Here is a 17,451-nt window from a genome sequence, read left to right as displayed (position 1 = left end):
CAAAGAAAATTTGAAGCTCTTTGAAAATTCTAATCTGTGAACAGCTCATCATTACCGTGTAGGGGGAGGTCACATAATTTGAGGCACTCTGGAGATGTCAGTACCCTACTTATAACAGTTTAATGACTTTACATGGCCCTTAATATAAAATTCAAAATCCTTCACACTTCACACAAAGCCCTGCATGTTAGTAGGACTTCTGTCCATTTCTGCAATCTCATCCTGGTCAACTTGGGCTGCTAAAACAAAATCCCACAGACTAGGTAACTTATAAACAACAGACATTTATTGCTCACAGTTGGGGAGGCTGGGAAGTCCCAGGTCAATCCATTAGTGCGGTCAGATGAAGACCCTCCTTCTGCCTCATAGCTGGTACGTTCTTGCCGTGTCCTCATATGGTGGAAAGTTCGGGGGCTCTCTGGAGCCTTTTTTATAAGAGCACTAATTCCATTCATAAGAGCTCCGCCCTCATGATTTAAGTGCCTCTCAAAGGCCCCACCCAATAATACTAGCATCTTTGGGGGTTAGGATTTCAACATATGCATTCTGAGGTGACCCAAACATTCAGACCACAGCAACCCTCTTCTAACAATTTCCCTCTTTCTCTGTGCTCCTGCTGGCTGGTTTTTTTGCTTCCCCAAACACTACATGTTACTTTCTGCCTCAGGGCCTTAGCACATGCATTTCCCTTCCTCTTGGAGTACTCTCACCCTTCTTGCTTAGATACTTCCTATTAATCCTTTTTTCTTCTTTGAGAAATCTTGGGAAATTTTCCTATTATACACTCTAATAGCACCTTTCGTTTCTTCTTCAGAGCACAAATGAAAATCAGAATAAATTAAATGCACATAAAAAATTTTAATTTAATGTATGTCTTCCACACTAGATTTTGCTCAAGCGGAATATCCTTCCCTCTGGCCTCATGGTTTTGTTTTATTTATTTTTTAAAAAATTTATTTATTTGAGAGAGAGAGAGCATGAGCAGAGGGGGAGGGGCAGAAGGAGAGGGAGAAAGAGAATCTTAAGCAGACTACCCCCTGAGTGGGAAGCCCGACATAGGGCTCTAACTCATAACCCTGAGATCATGACCTGAGCTGGAATCAAGAGTCCGATGCTCAACCAATGGAGCCACCCAGGCACCCCAGGCCTCATGTTTTCATGTAGAAATACTTGAACTGGAGTCATCCTCATGCTTCTCTATCTTTCCCTTCTCAGATAGTGACTTGGAGAGTTTGGGAGGAAAAATAGGTATGTGTAGCTTAGCTCTTTGTTTTCCTGGTTTGCTGGCAGGAATGGCATCTTGGACTGCTTGTGCCCTGGGTAAGAGTCATATCCCTGAAGGAAGGAGGGAAAGCCTGCACTTGCCCAGCGGGGCCATTGACTAAGTAACAGAAGATCCAGTAAGATTTATCAATAATATTGCTGACATTTTGATCTTTGTTTCTTTGTTTGCTATATTTAACTCTTATCATACAAAACTCAAAAGGGGAAGAAAAAGATGTTAAAAATCTCATCGAATTCTAAGCTTGTCTTATTCATCAAATGTAACCCCAGCACGCAGCCCAGTTCCTGCAAATAGTGAATGTTCCATAAATATTTATCAAATGTATGAATTATTTAACCTCTCCGAGCCAGTTTTTTCAAATGTAAAATGATGGTAAAACCCACCAATCTGGCAACATTATATAAGTATTCAAGTACTATGTTAAAGCAATCAGTACAGTATCCGGAGTGTGGTTAAATGGATAAATATGCTGTAGCTATTACTTTCTGGCTACAACAACTGAGAATAATTCCTATTTAGAGCTACACACTTCAACCAGATGTCAAGATAATATAACCACAGTGTCATTGTGTCTACCTGATTGGTTCTGATATCTTTCATAAAAATAATATAAAGTTGTTTTTTAACCTAATATTATATATATCAGAAAGATAATCTATAATATAGAATGAAATATCATTCATCTATTCAATGTACACAGAGACTTAAAATCAAATTACCCAAAATATGCAATAGTCTTCAATTATACTCTGATTCTGATGTCCCTTACAAATCCCCCCATACTAAGTTATTGAGAAAGCACTTTTAAAATCATAGGGTAATACACCTTCTGGACTTGGTTTAAATATGCTTCTTGTGTTATTCTTTGCGAACTGCATTGTCCACAGCATTCTGTCCTGGTCCATACCACACCAGCCGTTCCCAGTAGCAAGACTGATGCCCTAGCTGTGTCTGGCTGTCCGATTCTCAGTGTACGATTTCCCAGACCCAGTGTCTGCATATTGACTTTTTGCATCAGTTATGCGTTTCAGTGATACATGCAGTCAGGTAATGGGTGGTGCTCCAGGACAGAGATCAGAAGACAGGAAAAAATGCATTATTACTGAGGGCCAGTGGAGAGAGAGAAAAAGAATTTTTATATCTGGTATCTGTTGGAAATCACATTGTGATAAATGTGGAGTGTCTCCAATTTCCTTCGTGGCTTACTGATAATTTTGTCTCTTTGTATTAAAGATCTAAGTGACGTCTGCTTCTAGTTAGGATGGAGAAGAATGTGAAAGACCTTTACTCCTGAGGTAACTACAAGAAAAAAAGAAACAGACAAAAGAAAAATGATAGTTTTTTTAATGGAACTAGTGAAGGGCAGTGGATGCAAGCAAGGAAATTTTGATGAACTGATGTGTGGAGAAAATCTACCCCCTCATCAGTGAGAAGAGAGTTGTGGGTCATCCATTCTTGGTGGTGGATGCCTAGTCCAGTGGAGGTGAGAACAGTCAGCCGTGGATGAGAAGAAAACACCAAAGTCTTGAACGATGGTGAGGGCTCACTGGATGAGCTGGACTTTGAAAGAGCTCCCCAAGAGGAAATCAAATCACTCGGTCCAAAAATCTACCACACCCCCCACTAACACATTTGCACCCTGAATTTTGCAGAGCAAGAAATAATGGTGAATGGATAGCAGAAAGATCACATTTTCAGAATTTCATTTACATTCTGGGGCCCTAGGAAGCTGGAATTCAAAGATCAACCAAAATTATCTAAAATTGAAGTGCAATCTACTCCCAGTTCAAAATACCGACAAGATCTAAAAATATCATCCCTTGGGCAGTGGGCATGACACTGGAGGCTGGGCTGATCAATCTAGTTAAATATTTGGTCCAGCTCCAACTCAGATAGATTCTAGATGGAATCTGAATGATCAGCAGTACCCTTCTTCCCCAACCTTACCAGCAGACAGAGTAGAGGATTTTCATTCTCTGGGAAATAAAATAAAAATTTAATACACCAGTTTCTACTCTTTTTTGTTTGTTTCTAACATACAACAGGAATACAATAAAAAATGTTCAGACACATTTCCTGAAGAAGCCAGAAAATATGACCTTTAATAAAGAGAAGAGCAGTCACAAGAAGCAAATCCAGTTAGAAATTGCAATGACTTTCAACAACTTTAAACATAAAACAACCATCAAACATACATTAAGGAATTTCTAGGAAGAGATGGATGTAACAGGTAAAGAGATAGAGGCATTTTAGGAAAGAAACTGAAACTTTAAAAAAAGGACCAAATGGGAATTGTAGAATTGAAAATCTGAAAGAAAAAAAAAAGTCATTGGATGAGTTTAAGAACAGATTGTAGGGGCGCCTGGGTGGCTCAGTCGGTTAAGCAACTTCCTTCGACTCAGGTCATGATCCTGGAGTCCCAGGATCTAGGGAGTCCAGCATCAGTCTCCCTGCTCAGCAGGGAGTCTGCTTCTCCCTCTGCCCCTCCCCCATCTCCTGCATGCACACACATGCGGGCTCTCTTTCTCTCAAATAAAATAAATAAATAAATAAATAAATAAATAAATAAATAAATAAAATCTTTAAAAAAAAGAAAAGAACAGATTGTATGCTGCAGCAGAACAAATCAATGAACCTGGAGAAAGGTCAATGGAAATTAACACAACTGAAGTAGAAAAAGAAAAAAAAACTTGGAAAAAAAAAAGCAGCATATTAGTGACCTGGGGGATAGTATAATGTGGTACATGTAACTGGAATCCTAGAAGGAGAAACAAACAAATGTCACCAGAAAAATCATTTGAAGAAAGACGGGCCAACATTTCCCCAAATTTGATGAAAAATATTAATCCACAGGTTCAAGAAGATCAGCAAACCCTAAGCAAAATAAATACAAAGATACCCACACCTAGGCATATTAAAACTATGGTCTAGTCCAGCTCAGCTTAGCTCTAGAAGGAATCTGCTGGTTAGCAACCTCCACCCCAACCTCACCAGCAGACTTTTGCTCTCTCAGAAATAAACAAAATGAAAAGATCATATCTAGTTATATTCCTAGTTTTAAAACTGCTGAAAATCAATGGTAATATCTTAAAATAGCCAGGGGGAAAAACAACTAGGAGAATTATTATCCTGGACCTAAATCCAACAACAACAACAAAATATATATATATTTATAATGTAAGTAATGGAAAGTTTGAGCAAAAGTGTGTATACAATTTTGGAGTCCACGAGAAAGAGAAAAGTCTGGTGTGAGTGCATTGTTTCTAGAAGGTAGCTTTGAAAATTGAAGGTAAGCATGATTCTATGGAAAGGAAGGTAACACGTGACACTCTTACACAGGCAATTATGAATGTGCACTTGTGAGAAGTTTCCAGGAGGAAGGGTGTGTTTTTAAGAGAGACTGGGAGTCCACAATCGCTGAAAGAGACCCCATTACATTACAGGAGTCCAAATCTTTTTTGCCAAAAAGTATTATTTCCCAGAGCACTGAGATAGCTTGCCAAGTGTCCAAATAGCTGTCCTGTAAGAATACATGTACACTGCTGGTGTTTTTTATTAGTCTTGGAATCAGAAGAGCATAAGAATATTAGAGTTGGCAAAATCTGTTCTGATTTTCAAAAGGGTAAAGAAGGTGCATTCTCTCTCTTTTTTTAAAAAGATTTTATTTATTTATTTGACAGAGAGAGAGAGCACAAGCAGCGGGAACAGCAGAGGGAGAAGGAGAAGCAGGCTCCCCGCTGGGCAGGGAGCCTGATGCAGGGCTCGATCCCAGGACTCTGGGATCATGACCTGAGCCGAAGGCAGATGCTTAACCAACAGAGCCACCCAGGCTCCCCAAGAAGGTGTATTCTGAAAATGCTAGGTAAGTAGTCTTGACATGGCCCCTACATGATTCTGAAATGTGGGATTACTTAATGAATCATTTGTTCCCACCTGAAAGTAGAAGCACTTAATTAAAAGCATACAATGCCAGGTTAGCATTCCTTCTTTGAGTAGAGTAACAGGACCCATCAAATTGGAGCAATGCTGCTCACACAGTGCATCTGGAATTTGGTGAAGCATTCAACAGAGTCTTCATGAGGTTTTTGTGGAAATGTTAGAGAAATCTAGAATGTATGTAAGAATGAATAGATGGTTTAATAGCTGGTCAAAGAGTCACTCTCAGAATGGGCTGATCTACGGACAGATGTTAATCAGCATATAGAAATGTCTATACCATTCCCCTTCTTCACCTCTCAATGACACTTCAGCCCACTGCAACCCAGATCCTGCCCGCATCACTCAATTGAATAAGACTCGCCAAGTCCCACAGTGACTGAGTAGTTCCTAAACGTAATGAACATTTTATTTCATTTGCCTTCTCTAGGGCATTTGACACTTAATTCTTTTGGAAATCCTCCAGACTTGACTTTGAAGTCGCCACTACCCCTCGGTTTTCATCCTGTAGTTTTGCTCAATCGTACAGGGTTCTGACCCCCACAAACCCTTAAAGGTTGGTGCCCTCCAGGGTTCTGTCCCAGACTGACTGCTTTGTTTTAATAATTTTCCTTGGGTTTTCTGATTCATATGGACTCACCTTATGTGTTCTCTGACAGTGCTCAGGTTTGTGTCTTCAGCCCAGATCTGTCTGCTGGAGGCTAGACACATTCATCAGCACTTGGATGTTCCAAAGATGACTCACACTAGTGTGTTCCAGACTGAACTTATTGCTGTTCCCATCAAAAGCAGTCATTGCCCCTCTTCCTATGTTCTCTGTATCAGTAACACCTTGTCTGCCTACGTGCACAGCCTAATTCCTCCTTGCCATATTCTATGGATCCAGTTGTGCCCCGCCTCCCAATTCATATGTTGAAGTCTCAAGCTCCAATGCGACTGCATTTGGAGATAGGGCTTATAGGAGGTAATTAAGGTTAAGTGAGGTTGTAAGCGTAGGGTCTTAATCTGATAGGATTGTCGCCTTAGATGAAGAGGAAGAGAGAGAAAGGTTGTGTGAAGACGCAATGAATAGGCAGTTGTCTATGAGCCAAGAAGAGGGCTCTAACCAGAACCCCACCGTGCATACACCCTGATCTCAGACTTCCAGCCCCCACAACTGTGAGAAAATAAATTTCCGTTGTTTAAATCACCCAGCCTATGGTATTCTGTTATGTCAGCCCCATCAGACTAAGACACCAAGAACAAAGTCAACATCCTACCTATTCCACCACCTTAACACATGCAGAATACTTTCCTACCTCAAAAATCTCAATCTGACCGACATAGAATCTCATTGTTTCTTGCCTTAATGACCTCCATGAGCTCTCCTTGTCTTTACTTTGTACCCACCCTCCAATTAATTCCTCCCCTTATTGTCAGAGCCACTCTTCTAAAAATATGAACATGGCCATGTCATTCCCTGGCTTAAAATGTGTCATTTCATCTCAATTATTTTCAAGATAAAATCCAAATTTCTTAGCAAAACGGATAGGGTCCTTCCTGTTCTGATCCCTGTTTACTTCTCCATCCTTATCATCTCATTATCTACCCCTTCAGAACTTATGTTCCATTCATACCAAAAAATTTACATTTCTCCTATACTTTAATTAAATATTTAAAATTCAGTATACTTTTCCACACTTTAATATCCCTGGTGACCCTGCTTTGCGGAAATGGTAGGTTCAAATTGAAGCCTCCACTACATGAGTTAGACAGGCTTCATACCCTCTAATAAGGAAGACTAATAAATAGGTACAATAATACAATATGATCACGTCCACAGTAGAGATTTGTTCAAAGGGTCATGGAGTACAAAGGAAGAAAATAAGCAAAACAAAATATTATACCCAGTCCTCTGCGAGAGGCTGTACGAGGCATTTTGTAAAGAGGAGCTGTTACTTTTGCATGATAGAGATTCACCAGAATCTTCAAGGATGAGTAGAATTTATCTCTTTCCTGTTCTATATTCCTCACTAAGAATAGCGCTGGCATAGAGGGGCTGATCCTCCATACTGACTGCTTGATCATCTTAATAAAAATTCTTGTCCACTTTCACCTAGCAAGGTTCTAAAACATCAGCGGATACTGAGCATCCTTCCCTCTAACGAACCATTTTATTTTATGAAAAAAATTGTGGGTGTGTCACTATATAATAAGTGTCATTACAGTTCCAGTCAATAAAACAGCGGTAGGATTTTATAGAAAGGATATTCATATTCATACAAGGTACTTTAAAATGACTGATCGCTGCACTTATGCAAATACCCTGAGAGGCCTATGCTGTGATTTCTCTGTACCAGTGTGGGGAGACCACAGAAGCCAGGGACCATATCTGTTCGGGATATTTGGGGGGAAACGGTCTAATCTTCATCTGTGTGGTAATCTGTTTATATCCACTGGCAGTGAAGGTTTTAAGCAATGGTTCTTTATGATAACGGCTACATTGATGATGTTGATGGTAATCCTGTGGCCAAGACATCACACAATGCTCCAGATGGGGTCCTGATAAATGCTCCATGATAACGGTAAACAGTGGATTTCATGCAAGCATCCTATTAATTTAATGGAGAGCCTTGTTATATTTTGGCCTAGAAAATCTATCCTAAATGTTAGAACTGGTTTGGGGGAACATATAGGCTATAGGATACATGTCCATGACATTTTTACTACTTTCCCACACTAGAAAAAATACATAACTTACAAGATATCACCCCTTCCTTTCAAAACAGAAAAAAAAAAATAGAGGAAGGGAAGTTAGAAAGGAGGAAGGAAACAAATATTCATCATCTGCGTCAATATTTTTTACAAATTATTTTGTGTAATCTCTTTAAAAAAAGATTTTATTTATTTATTTGAGAGAGAGCGAGAGAGAGAGAGAGAGAGAGAGAGAGCACAAGCAGGGGGAGGGGCAGAGGGAGAGGGAGAAGCAGACTCCCCGCTGAGCAGGGAGCCCGTCGCGGGACTCGATCCCCATGACCTGAGCCGAAGGCAGACGCTTAACTGAGCCACCCAGGTGTCCCATACTTTGTGTAATCTTTTTGATAATTCTGCATCGTGAGGAAATTCTAGACACGGAGAAACTGAGACTCAAAATGGGAATTGGCCAGTCGCGAAGCAGAGCTTAGCGTGGCTGTAACACCAGGTTTGTGTACTTCCCAAACCCTCCACAAGGGCTGGTCCCTATTGCACCCCGACAGCAACCCACTGACAAGGCACAGGGCACACAGTTCAGGCATCTTCCTTCTCCTCCACCCCTCGGTCCTCCAGTGCTCTGGCCCTGCTCTCAAGCCTGGATGCCCGTGTTCCGCAGGCAGGACAGCATAAGGGAGGAGTCATTAGAAAGGTCAGAATCAGGCCACCTCCCCTCCTCCAGGCCCTGCTACTTGCCAGAGGTAGGATCCGGAACAAGTATTCACACCCTCTTTCTGGGCCTCCTTTTTCTCTACTGCAAAATGAGTAAATCGACTTGGGTTTCTGAGATTTCCAGCCGCTCTTAACAGTCGATGATTAGCAAATGCCTGGTTTATTGCTGATCCTCCTAGAGTAAATTACCCTAACAATGAGATTCATTTACATAACCGGCTCCTGCCGAGCTAATCGCTTGCTCGCTGGCCTGTGTTACCTGACCACCGGCTGCGAGCGGGCTCCTCGCTTCCGAGGACCGCGGAGGACGCTCTGCAGAGAAGACCGCACGTCCGCCGCAGAGACACCTGACTCCCAGCGGTCAGGGCTGGACCTCCCGGCCGAGAGGAAACAAAGCAGCCTCCAGATTGGACTGCACCCAGACGCCCGCTCCCTCTGTGCTTCTGATCCCCAAATAAACCACATCCTGTTTCTCCTATTCATAGAAAGTCAGGCAGGGAAATTTACTTTTTTTTTCTTTTCTCTTTTTCTTTCTTTCTTTCTTTCTTTCTTTCTTTCTTTCTTTCTTTCTTTCTTTCTTTCTTCTTTCTTTCTTTCTTCTTTCTTTCTTTCTTTCTTTCTTTCTTTCTTTCTTTCTTCTTTCTTTCTTTCTTTCTGTTTTTGTTTTGTTTGTTTTGTTTTTGTTGTTGTTGTTTTGGTGTGGGAAAGAGAAAAAAAACCCACTAGCAACATAAATGGGATAGAACGTTTGACCTTATAGAATCACTGAGTGCTGGGATGGAAGGTGATTTTTCACTAACTCCCTTGGGTACAGATGGGAAGGGCTAGCGGGCCAGTCCCCCAGCCAAGACTAGAAGCCAGCTGGATGCCTGCTTTGCAAAAGATCTGGAAACAGCGTTTAGGAACTCTGGCTGTCCTTGACACACTCCCCAGCTGTACCACCCCACCTCCTCCCACCCCCAACTTACCAAAGAAAGCATCCCTGATGTAGTGAGGAGGGGGGGTGGGAAATTAAAACAGGGGTAATCAAGACTCTGGAGGTTTTTTGTTTTTGTTTGGTTTGGTTTGGTTTGGTTTTGGTTGGTTTGTTTGGTTTGCTTAGAAACTAAAGTTTTAAGAGTTATTTTTTGTGAAGCAATATCAAATTTTTACGATCAGTGAAAATGAATACAGAACACGAACAGCATGTTGCACTTCTTAACAGTCAAAGAAAAAAACCCTTGGGGGGCGCCTGGGTGGCTCAGTCGTTAAGCGTCTGCCTTTGGCTCCGATCATGATGCCAGTGTCCTTGGATCGAGCCCCGCATCGGGCTCCCTGCTCCGCGGGAAGCCTGCTTCTCCCTCTCCCACTGTCCCTGCCTGTGTTCCCTCTCTCGCTGTGTCTCTGTCAAATAAATAAAATCTTAAAAAAAGAAAAAAAACCCTTGGCCTCTTCTCTAAATTTCCCTTTAATCAATTTACAAACCAAAATGGATGATGGAACTTGGAGGCATTCTCGGCTCTAAGCACTATTACATTCCTTTCTATTTTAGAAACAAGAGACTATTTATTAGTAGTATGTAGGTCTGCCTTTAATGTAATTCTTCTGTCAGAGTGCAAGCTATCTGAGTATTAATGTATAATTCTGCTTTTCTCGGAAACATGATTAGGCTTTTCATCTGGAATTTTGCCCAAATTCTGGTAAATGCACATTTGCTTTTAAGATTCTTTCAAAGAAAAAAAAGGGATTATTAAAGGACCCTGGTCCCCATCATAAAGCACCGATATAAAGGCACAGTCATTGCCCAAAGGAGCGGTGGAAGACTTTTGTGTTCTGTTTTTCTTGCTCACTAGATGGTTTTGAACAGAAAGACCAGGGGTGGGGAATAACCATAGGAGTCTGTTACACACCAGCTCAGTGCTTACAAGAGATATTAAATGGAAATCAACTGCAAGAAATAATCATGTGTTACACGGTAAGAGGACTCCCTGCATCAACTTCATGAAGTGCCTTTTCATTTTTGTGTTGCCTCTGAAGAGCCTTTTAATGAGCGAAGATCTTCTGTAAGATCTTGAAAAAGTAACCAAGAAGTTGTTGACCTTCCTTACCGAGGAAGAATTTGTCCACCCTTGCCCTCCAGCTCTTGGGACTACGTGAGAACAATGTTGGCCTCTGAGGTAGTGACCTTGGTTTCAGTCTGGGGCCCAGCATTTCCCTTCAGTCAAGTTGGAATCACCCCAGCAGCTCTGTTGGGGGCTTAATAGACCAGGGCATTGATTGAGGAGCCAAGCTTTTGGAAGAATGTTAACCTTCCAGTAGCTGGATAGTGACTCCAAGAGGCCATGGAGCGAATGAGCGAGTGACCCAGTACTTCTGCTGCAGCCGCAGGACACAAAGACAGTCAGTAAATTTCCTCCGTCCCAGGTGGAAGAGGGGGGAATAGCCCTTCACCCACCAGCACCTCACCCTTCGGTGATTTGCTCCCTTATGTTTCGGTGGGAAGGGAGGAGGGGGGGCATTTTGGGTGGTCACAAGGACTGAAGGGCACTGCTAGCATTAGAAGGTGGGGGGCAGGGGTGCTAAACAATTTGTCCTGCTTAAAATGCCAGTGGCACTGAGGTTGAGGAACTGCTCCTGCCCCAAACGGATGCATGCCTGCCCAGCTCTGTCAAAGGTATGCGAAGACCCTCAGTACCACCTGGAAACTTCTCCTTAGTCTGCTTTCTCACTATGGATCTTCTCCTCTCCCAACTTGGTTTTGTGAATTGGAACTGCAATCAACTCAGATATTCACTCCTGAAAGATCAGCCTTTCCATGAGTTAGGCCTTAGGAAGACCCAAACTTTCCTATCCTTGACCATTGAAGCATATTTCTCCAACCTGTTATATTAGCTTAAAGCATATTTACTTTCCAGTTGCTAATTTTTACTCTGCCCTCTATTGAAATTCTGCTTGCTCTCTTTTGTTCTTGAGACTAGGCAGGTATGATCTTACAGGTATGTGATACCGACTTTAGAAACTCATCTGTCTTATATCCTTACTTCCTCAGAGAGCCTAGCTTCAGGGGTCTTCCATACTACTCAAGGGAGAAAGACAACAAACATATATTAGTTTGTTTGGGCTGCCATAACAAAGTACCACAAACGGGGTGGCTTGAACAACAGAAATATGTTGTCTAGCAATTATGGAGGCTCGGAGTCTGAGATCAAGAAGTGGGTGCGGCTGTGAGAAAAGGATCTGTTCCATATTCCTCTCTTAGCCTCTGATGGCCTACCGCCAATCTTTGGAGTTCCTTGGCCTGTAGGAGCATCACCCTGATCTCTGCCTTCATCTTCATATGCATTTTTCTTGCACATATGTCTCTGTGTCCAAGTTTCCCCTTTTTATAAGGACACCAGTCATATTGGATTAGGGACCCATCCTACCCCAATATGACCTCATCTTAACTAATTCTATCCACGATGACTTTATTTCCAAATAAGGTCATATTCTGAGATAGTGAGGGTTAGGACTTCAACATATAAATTTGGAGGGGAACGTAAGTCAACTTATAAAAGTATATTAGATTGTGATAAGTACTAAGGAGAAGAATATAGCAGGGGAAGGAGCTTGGGGAGCATAGAAGTTGGGGGGCATATTGTTTTTAAAGGGTGGTCAGGAAGAAAATCACTGATAAGGTGATAGTTGAGCTGCCCTGAAGGCAATGGAAGAGCCAGTTATGTGGATATCCAAGAGAAGAAAATTCTAGGCAAAAGGAAGGGCAAATGCAAAGGCCATGGGGGTGGGAATGAGTGGACATGGGGTGGGAGTGAGTGGACATGTCTGAGGAGCAGCAAGGTGGCCTATGTGGCTAGATTGGAGAGTGATAGGATGGATATGAAGAATGGGGTAGAGGCAGCTAGGGGAACCAGACCATGTGGACCTTTGATGGCTTAGTAAGGCTCTTAAAACCATTTGTCCTCAACTATCTGGACCGCTTGTCCAGATAGTTTAGGTTGGATAAAATACCAATAGTTCCCAATTATTCAACACGTACAAGTTACTAGCACCATGATGTCCTTCTTTTAACTTGTTGGCATATTTTTCTTCATTTCATCTTATTTTATAGAAGAGAACACTAAGACTCAGAGAGATTCAGTGATTTGTCCTGTATCACATGCTCAAGTAAATGAAGCAGATTGGACCTTTCGGCTGTTTGACTTCAAAGTCCATGTGCTTATCCTCCATGCTATATGGCTGTTAGGGGTTGAATTGTATCCCTCCCAAATTCATATGCTGAAGTCTTAACCCCTTAGTACCTCAAAATGTGACCTTATTGGAAATAGGGTCCTTGCAGATGTAATTAGCTAAGGTGAGATCAAACTGGTGTGGGGTGGGCTCCCAATCCAATATGACTATTGTCCTTATAAAGAAGGGGTATTTGGACAAATCTGGACATAGATACACATGCAGGGAGAATGCCATGTGAAGATGAAGGTGGAGATTAGATTGATGCTTCCACAAGCCAAAGGATACCAAAGATCACCAACAAACCACCAGCAACTAGGTGAGAGGCATGGAACAGATTCTCTGTCACATCCCTCATAAGGAACTAGCCCTGCTGACACCTTGATCTTGGAATTCTGGCCTTCAAAACCATGAGATAATACATTTCTGTTGTTTAAGCCACTTAGTTTGTGGTACTTTGTTATGGCAGCCCTAGCGGATGAATGCAATGGCTGTCTATGGTCATTTATATTGACTCATTTTGGTGATTTATAGCTTAAGGCCTTTTCCATCTTCCACAGGACATATGTTTCTAGAATATATCATCAGAGGTTTATGAATCAAAATTCCATAAATGTGGACTTATGAGATTATAGATGTGGTTGGATCTTGGAGACAATCTTCTTGAAGATACAAAAATTGAGGCCCAGAGAGATGAAAGGATTTGCTCAAGGTCACAAAGGAAATTCCATTTGTTTCCTTGTGTTACTTGCTCTTGGACTCTTTTCCAGGCCGCTCTAACTTCTCTCCTTTTTGGCCTGTTTAGAGTATGGTCTATCCACGATGCAGCTGTCTTGCCAGGAGGCAGTATATGTTGGCCTTTGTGTTGGGACAAGCCCCTGCTCCTTCTTCACTAGCATTTGCTAGAGCTTCCAGAGGTCAATAGACAACACAGATCTCCTTATTCTAGCACCAGCTACAGTGGACCTTTGGAGATCATCGATCACATTTCCACATACTTACCTTCTCTGCTGCTCTAAGAGAAAACTCTCTCAATTTCTATGCCCTAGACCTTGAGATCTGAAGGATTTTTGATTCTATATGGTACTAGGTACACATTGATTTACTTAGAATGTAGTAATTAGTCTTGGGGGAAGCACATGGGACTTCTTTGTCCAAGCATAACCTGAGAGTGTCTGATGATTTGCCTCCCTTCACCTTACTGAGAATCTGTGAGCAGAACTACTAGAGGTCTGGTTGTCTCCATCTTGCAATATGAACATCCCTGCTGTGCTCTCTCTGTTGAATGCACCCAGGGTACAGGAGTAGCAGCTCTGTGGTTCTGGACTGTGGAAGTCAGAGAAGGAGGGTCCTAGATGGAGGGTCAATCAAAGCTGGGATTGAGACACCTCACTGCTCCCTCAGTCCTCAGGGAGCCTTGTTGGCTAGCTCCACACTAACTTACATGGTTACCTCACCTGGTTGTCACATTACCAACAAATCATTTACACCAAAGGAAGAGGAGGTGCCTCCTCACAAGAGCTGATAATGCTTTCCCTCCTTCTCTACATCCCCTAGGGATAGCCTGGGACTCCAAATTTGAAGTCAAATATGTCATCCTTATTGCATGAGCTATGAATTGGGTGTGAGGTTTTAAATTTCTGTAATAGGGTAAGTTACACTAAAACATTGGCCTTGGAACAAAAATAATGAATTTCAGTTTATTTCTGAGACTCGGGAAAAACACATGTGGAAAATCAAGGTTTTAGTCTGGTTTAGTATAAGGAGGAACAGAGACTCTTGCTCCCAATTGTTCTCTGACAGTTGAAATGTCACCATTATTGTTTCATCCATGTATTAAAAATGCACACATACTTACTTGGGAGGAAATCTTAATATCAGTTACTACATCCTAATGTGATCCTGGGATCTGAGGGAAAGAAGTTTCTTTTTAGCTGGAGCGCAGCTAAGTCAGGCTGCTGCTGAGCCCATGCATCTGTTTAGTCCTCACTCCTGCATTCATCATTGATTTGGTGATAAGAGGCAACACCAATGAAGGGGACGCTGGAGGGTTAAAGATACGTATTTCTAATGCCACAACTTTACCATGGCCTGATGCAAAGTGAGAGGGAGGTGGGACGTCTGGACCATCTCCCATCTCCCTACTGCCTCTCAAGCTTCAGGCCGAAGGGAGGGTGGGTTCCGGAAGGCAAACCTAAGGACTATGTTCCCATTAGTCATCAAATGCACATTAAACACTGACACTGCACAGAACTTTACTATAGACTATCGGTATAAGAATGAGCATCCTCTCGTGAGGTACTTAAACTCCAGTTAGGGAGATGGAATGTTTGCAGAAGGTCTCTCTCAGGAAGCCTTCACGAAGCTGAGTGGTTTCTAGTGGCCCGAGAATGCATACTTGTCTGGAAAGCATTGGAATGGTTTCTACAGTGTCCCAAGTTCTTTTCCAAACATAGAAACCCCTGAGATCTGACTGGCCTTATCATCAGCACCTGGAGGGGTGGCTTTATCTTCAGACTTGGTCAACCAGCTGAGTTATTTGATACCAAGGGCCTCTAAAATTTTTTCCAGGTGGCCCAAAGTTCCTCATTGGCCCATCTACCAACCTAGAATGACCACATAATTTCTCCCCTCATCTTTTTTTTTTTTTCTTTTGAGGGCGTGGCGGCTTGAAAATGAAGCCAATTTGCTACTGATGTATTTTGGGAATTTTCTGTGCTTCTCAGAGTCCAGGCTCCACCCAAAAGGGAAGAAGAGACTCAGGCTCCCTCCCTATGGCCTAGACACAAGTAGGAAAGTTGAGAGATAGGAGCAAGTTTCTGGAGCCAATGGGATTTCAGGCTGGCAAGGAGAACACTGGACAGAGGAAGAAAGCGGATGGACTCCTGCTTCACGACTGGGCTCAACATCAGACCAAAACACCTCCGGTTTTAGGCAGGTTGTCCATTCCCTATTTCCTTGGCATCATTTTTTCCCTTGTCACAAACTAATTATAACAGACCCCATCAGTCAACAATTAAGAATAATTTGTGTTCCTTTCCCAAGGGAGAATCAATCCAGTATCCCAGGCAGAATCCCTTAATCATTCTGTTAACTACAGAAGAAAGAGAGCTCCTTTTATCGGAGTCACCTCCACTATTGCTGGGCCTGAGCTATCGCCTGAGGCAGTAAATACCCTGCATTTTGCACCAGATACATTTTGAGTTCTCATTCTGTAATTTGAAAACAGAAGGAAAACAGATAGAAATTTAATAGTAGCAGGAACAGACAGTGCTGCCCTTGCTGGTCTTTAAATTATTCCTTGCATCCTGGCATTAAACAATAGCTGGCAATAAAGAAAACCCCAGGAGCACAATATTCTTGGGATTGTATCAGGATGGAAGCTTAAACTCCTAAACAATTCGAGATGTTGCCGCTTTGTCCCTCAACCAAGAGGCTCTTATTGCTGTCCCCACTGTTTCCGAGTGAAATACGTTTCTGCAGTGTTAGGGAGAATTTATGAGTAGCTCAAGGCTTCCTGTTTGAAGACACTTCCAAAAAGAGGCAAAGGAGAGAGGGAAAAAAAAAAATCCAGCCCTGAAAATCAGAATACACTTGCTTTGTGTGATTTTATTTAAGAAAATTTGATACCCGTGCAAAACCTAGGTTGCCTATGTGAGTGTCTGAACTAGAACAAAGAGAACTCTTCGGTAAAATTTCTAGGGAAGCAAAACTTTTCACAGAATCGAAATTTAGACTTTTTCTCTGAAGTGATGAGTCACTGAAATTCGGGCATTGTGATTCATTCCTGAGTGTAACCAGGAAATTAGAACAATATCAAATACTCCAGCCTCGTTTTCACTACAAAAGTCAATTCCAATCAATCGGTTCCCAGCTCAAAATAACATGTCAAGTTTGGTAAAGAAATTTCCAAATCTGTTTTTCTTTGCTTTCATCTAAATTTAAAGAGAAAGGCTTTCAGGTTTTATTTATTTGAGAGAGATTGAGAATGAGCAGTAGGGAGGGGCAGAGGGAGACAGAGAGAGAGAAGAGAGAGAAGCAGACTCCCTGCTGAGCAGGAAGGCCGATATGGGGACTTGATCCCAGGACTCGGAAACCATGACCTGAGCTAAAGGCAGCCGCTTAACCTACTGAGCCGCCCAGGCGCCCCGGCTTTCAGGTTTTAGATGATAGGTAATATTCTTGAAAGCTGGAAGGTAGATGCAGTAGCCCCCAGTGCTCCTCGGAACAGGTGCAGTTTGGAATTGGAGTGGAAGGTGGGACAGGGGGAAGGAGGGCAATAGTATTAAAAAAGCTTTTTAGGAGTTCCAGGAGTCACCAACCACAGTCCTCCAGAAGGTGCCCCGAGTGGAAGGAAGAGGGCAAGGTGAAAATGTTTTAATTTCTACACAAATGCAATTCACGTACACACACCAGGAAACTACCATAGCTGCTGTTTCCCAAATCTGGACACGTGGTTCCCTATTGGAGACCACAGGTGCCATGATTCCAGAATTTGTGAGTACAGCTGGCTCACAGAGACAGCCATTTATCGGGTGTGCTGGAAGCACCAAAGACCTTTCTCTCCCCAGTGTCTCCCCAACTGCTGACCTTGGCACCCTCCCCCTAGTGTTGAAATTATC

Source organism: Leptonychotes weddellii, chromosome 2 (genome assembly GCF_054177405.1).
Source record: "Leptonychotes weddellii isolate Sample4059 chromosome 2, ASM5417740v2, whole genome shotgun sequence".
In the NCBI taxonomy this organism is placed as follows: Eukaryota; Metazoa; Chordata; class Mammalia; order Carnivora; family Phocidae; genus Leptonychotes; species Leptonychotes weddellii.
Note: the sequence above shows the minus strand (reverse complement) of the source record.